The following is a 5,249-nucleotide window of genomic DNA, read 5'->3' as shown; positions in this document are numbered from 1 at the left end:
TGGGCGAAGCAGAAGAGAGAATATCAGACTTAGAAGACAGAGAACAGGAAAGGAAACAGGCAAACCAAAGAAAAGAAGAAGAAATTAGAAATCTAAAAAATATTGTCGGGAATCTACAGGATACTATTAAAAAACCAAATATTCGGGTTCTAGGAGTTCCTGAAGGCATGGAGAGGGAGAAAGGATTAGAAGGCATTTTCAGTGAGATACCAGCAGAAAATTTCCCAGGTTTGGAGAAGGACAGAGGCATCTTAGTACAGGAAGCTTATAGAACCCCTAATAAACATGACCAAAAGAGATCCTCACCACGACACATTGTAATCAAACTCACCACAGTGAAACATAAAGAAAAGATTCTAAAAGGTGCAAGAGAGAAACGTCAGATTACTCTTAGAGGATCTCCAATTAGACTCACAGCAGACTTCTCATCAGAAACCCTACAAGCTAGAAGGGAATGGCGAGACATAGCCCAGGTACTAAGAGAGAAAAACTGCCAGCCCAGAATACTATATCCTGCAAAGCTCTCATTTGTGAATGAAGGTGAAATTAAGACTTTTCATAGCAAACAGAAACTGAAAGAATTTGTTGCCACTCATCCTGCCCTGCAAAAGATGCTTAAAGATGTATAACACACAGAAACACAGAAACATGGTCACCAATAGGAAAGAAGGTAAAGGAAGGAAACCTCACAGCAAAAGATCACAGGAAGCTCAATTTCTCTTTGACATAGAATTAAACTCTGATGCTCTGTTAAAGCAATGTGTTAAAGTAATCTAAAAACAAAAAGCAATTCAAATCAATTGGCAATCTACAAAAAGAGTTAAAGATTTTAAAAGCTATTAAAATTGCTATATTGGTCTATTATGCTAAGTTATATGTGTGTACATATTGTATGTCCACATAGGAAATTTTATTAAGAGTTTTATTTTAAATGGCTTATAGATAAGATTGTCCATAAATTTAAGCTGCTAAAATCAATCAAAGATACATTTTAATTTGTGGGACCTGAATCTGTGTATCATATGTTTTAAACTTGTTGGTAGAAAGAAACTAAAAACATTTTATATGGTTGTGCTTAAGTTTACTGGTTAAACAAACTACACCATGTTAGATATTTAAGAGGTGTTTTCAAATACATGATTCTTAAAATTTATAGAAGGCATTGGACCTTCTGGTAAATGTTTTCTTAAGTTGTTATCTAATGGTTGAAACGGTTTGCTAAGTATTCATGTAATATTGCTATTGTCAGCAAGCGATCTAGGACTTGCTCCCTCATTTCTCTATTCTAAGCCCAACTTGTTCTCTCATTTCTCTATTCTCTTCAAGGTAGGAAACTAATTCTATTATGAAGGAATCTATAGGACGCACAATTTAATCTTTAGACCTTATAAAAGAGATGGCTAACATTTTTCTGTAATAGAATAGCCAAAATAAGAACTTAAATAATAATCTCATAGCTAGATTCACTTCGCCATCAGCGAAGTATACAGTAAGTAGAAAAAACCTCCCTTTCAGACAAAAAGGAAAGAAAGTTTTAAAGTGAGAATATAATTTTCCTCATGGGCATTGTCTACCTTAGAAAAACTACTACAGAACATGCCTGTGACTATAGACTTGTAGTTCAGGCCACCGAAGATTAGAGATGGGACTTGGGCACTCCCTTGACTTGCATCCTCTGGTCTGCTTTAACACAAACCAGGAGGAAAAGAAAGCTCGGCATCAGAAGCAATGGATGGCAGGCCTATTACTGGCTGATCTGTACAGTGATCTGCCCTCAAGGAGACCCAACAGGCCAGTCCACTGCAGTGGCTTTCAATGTGGTAAGCCTGGGCTTCAGCAGAAGTCAGCTTGTGAAGAGCCCTGGCAGCTCTGCCAAGAGTTGGATCACTGGAAATGGACCTGCCCTGGAGTCGAAGGATGCCCAGGTCAGAGCCACAGATCTTACTGGCTCTAAGCTGAAAAGCCCTTCACTCAGCCCAACTTCCAAAGTGACCACTGCAGCTGAGGGGATGGTCAAGTAGGGTCAGCAACATTGCAGGCAGAACTGTAAATTTCTTGTTAGAGATGCCACCTGCCTTTACCTGGCCAGCTCTCCTCTCAGGCCAGCCAAGTAATGAAAGTCAACAGAGTGCCTTCCCCTAGGAGGTTCACACCTCCCTTAGGATATACCCCATGTGAAGAGATAGATAGGTCTGGGCCTCTGAATTTACAAGGCCTAAAGCCCACCAGATTATTATCAAGCCCCTTCTATCAGGTTCTATTTGCCTCTCAATCAGAAAACTTAATTGTAGCTTAGACAGCACCTTTCTTAGCACATCTAATAATGACTCTGTCCTTTGTTCTAGACCCTGTCTAGCACACTTGGGCCTCATCCCTTTGTAATCATAACCTCTACTCTACCACCAATGGCTCTACTCCCAACCTGTGTGTACTGATGGTCCTCTTCCCCACTTAATGCTGTATAATTGTTCAGACCTGGTTAATGCGACTCTTAGGATCATTGGTTACTATCCTCACTCTGTCTTTTATGACCTTGTCTAAATATGATCAGAGTCGGCAAACTTGGAAGGCTTCCATAGCCTTGGCAACTCATGACGACAGCCTAGGGTGGTTACTGGCGCCATAAACTAGAGTGTCAATTTGTTGGGTCAACAACAAGAGCCACTGTGCACTTGCTCCTCATGTGGGATCTCTGTCCTTAATGTGCTGTACATTTTGATTTAATGCTATAACTAGTACTCAACCAGTATGTTTCACTTTGTGTTTCTATGTTGGTGCAAACTGTTGAAATCTTTATACTAAATTGATCTTCTGTATATAAAGAGAATTGAAAATGAATCTTGATGCAAATGGAAGGGGAGAGGGAGCGGGAGAGGGGAGGGTTGCGGGTGGGAGGGAAGTTATGGGGGGGGGAAGCCATTGTAATCCATAAGCTGTACACTGGAAATTTATATTCATTAAATAAAAGTTAAAAAAAAAAAGAAAATAAAAAAAAAAAAAAAGAAAATGAATCTTGATGTGAATGGAAGGGGAGAGGGAGCGGGAGAGGGGAGGGTTGTGGGTGGGAGGGAAGTTATGGGAGGGGGAAGCCATTGTAATCCATAAGCTGTACGCTGGAAATTTATATTCATTAAATAAAAGTTTAAAAAAGAAAAAAAAGAAAAAAAAAGAGGCCAGATTCTAGAAAAATCTAGAATTGGCCTTGTTTATTGCTGTAATCCTATTGTCAGACACATAGTCTAGCACACATATGTGCTCAATAAATACGGATTCAATCAACTAGTGAAACAAGAGTACTTAAAAAATTCATGAAAAATGGAATTTAAAGACACATTAATTTCAGTACAAGAAATTTTGAAATCCAGGCACAATTTTTTTCATAATATGTATTTTCATGAGCTTTTTGAGACCGTCTCCTATATAGCAAGATTCTTGTAATAGAGGTATAAGAAACAACACTAAAAGAATAAAGGCAGGATACAACTTTATCATTTATAGCTCTTATCACCACTTGTATTTGTTTAGATGTGAATGATCAGTTGGCATAAAATACATTATGTGTCTCAAGAGCATTTAGCCGAAGAGCTTGCTTGTGCCACAGTGGACAGTCTGCCTGTATTTTTAGTATGTGGTCAATAGGTGGCACTGTATCTTGATAGGGCTTTGTCCTTTGGTGATGTCAGGTGCTCAATTGCAGATCACAGTGCTAAGGCGATTTTAACTGGAACACGTACTTAGTCTATTGAAAGATTAGTTTCTTCAACAATTTGGGGATGTCTTGGAATTACATATGAAACTAACATTTGAAAATGTCATTCTTCCTTAAGTAGCACATTTACATGTTATTTAAATGATAGAAAATACATCTCAATATTGGAAATAGAGCAGTGCCCACATGCTGCAGATGCCTTCAAGGCTTGATGGCAATTTTACTGCAATTTCTTATCCATGTGATTTTGTTATTTGCATATATTTTGTATTTTTAAAAATAGTTTATTTGAAAGAGTTACAGAGAAAGAGGGAGAGAAAGACAGAGATAGAGATCTTCCATTTGCTCGTTTACTCTGCAGCTGACCACAATGGCCACAGCTGGACCAAGCTGAAGCCAGGAGCCAGGAGCTTCATCTGGGTCTCCCACGTGAGTGGCAGGGCCCAAGCACTTGGGGCATCCTCCACTGCTTTTCTCAGGCTATTAGCTGGGAGCTGAATTGGCAGTGGAGCAGCCAGGACATGAACTGGCCCCCATATAGATGCATGTGTCACAAGTGGCAACTTCACCTGCTATGCCACAGCGCTGGCCCCTTTGTGCATTTCCTAGATATATATTTGGATACTATTTGTAAAAAGACCACATAATATATCATTTGACTTATTTCTCATACTGAATTTGTGTAGAGAGATAGAAGCACAATGAGGAACAGTGTAGGGAGAGAGATAAGCAAGGGCAAAATGAGGCTGCAGTAAAATTAGGAGGTTGTGTGTTTTTTTCAGGAGAGTCTATGCATACTTTTCAGATGTTAAGTTTTCCCCAATCGGTAGCTGCTGAGCCATCTTTCTCCACCCAGGAAATTTCCTGATGCATTGCCAGTATATGCAAAGTTGCATCCCTTACAGACCTGTAACTGGCCAATGCTTGATGTCTGATGCCCAACTTGCCAATGGAATTGGTTCTTGCAGATTCATACCAGCCATGTAGCAGAAGCAGCAGATAATCAAAGATTCTGTGGTAGAGCCATGGCTTTCCTCTGAGTCAGGCTGGATTTTGTAACCCCTAGGGTCCCTGGGTGGATTTCAGAGCATGGGCCCCTGAGGACAAGACTCTGTGCTTTGACAGCGTTAATGGCACAGGTCTCTGGAAATGTGAAGCCTTTGAACTGCCTCTGCCTGTGGACCTGTACAAAGTACCCAGGATACCATATTGCCTACAGATGATCCTCTCTCCAGGCAGTCCTTCTTCTGCCTTTTCTTTTTTAAAGATTGTAGCTCTGCCTTTCAAATAAACAAGAGAGGCAGAGGCACAGAGAGAGAGAGGTCTTCCATCCACTGGTTCACACCCAGATAGCCACAATGGCCAGAGCTGCGCTGATCCGAAGCCAGGAACCAGGATCCTCTTCTGGGTCTCCCACACAGGTGCAGGGGCCCAAGCACTTGGTCCATCTTCCACTGCTTTCCCAGGCCATAGCAGAGAGCTGCATTGGAAGTGGAGCAGCTGGGACTTGAGCTGGCACCAATATGGGATGCCGGCACTG

Source organism: Lepus europaeus, chromosome 4, assembly GCF_033115175.1.
Source record: "Lepus europaeus isolate LE1 chromosome 4, mLepTim1.pri, whole genome shotgun sequence".
Taxonomy (NCBI): Eukaryota; Metazoa; Chordata; class Mammalia; order Lagomorpha; family Leporidae; genus Lepus; species Lepus europaeus.
This window is presented reverse-complemented; position numbering follows the sequence as displayed.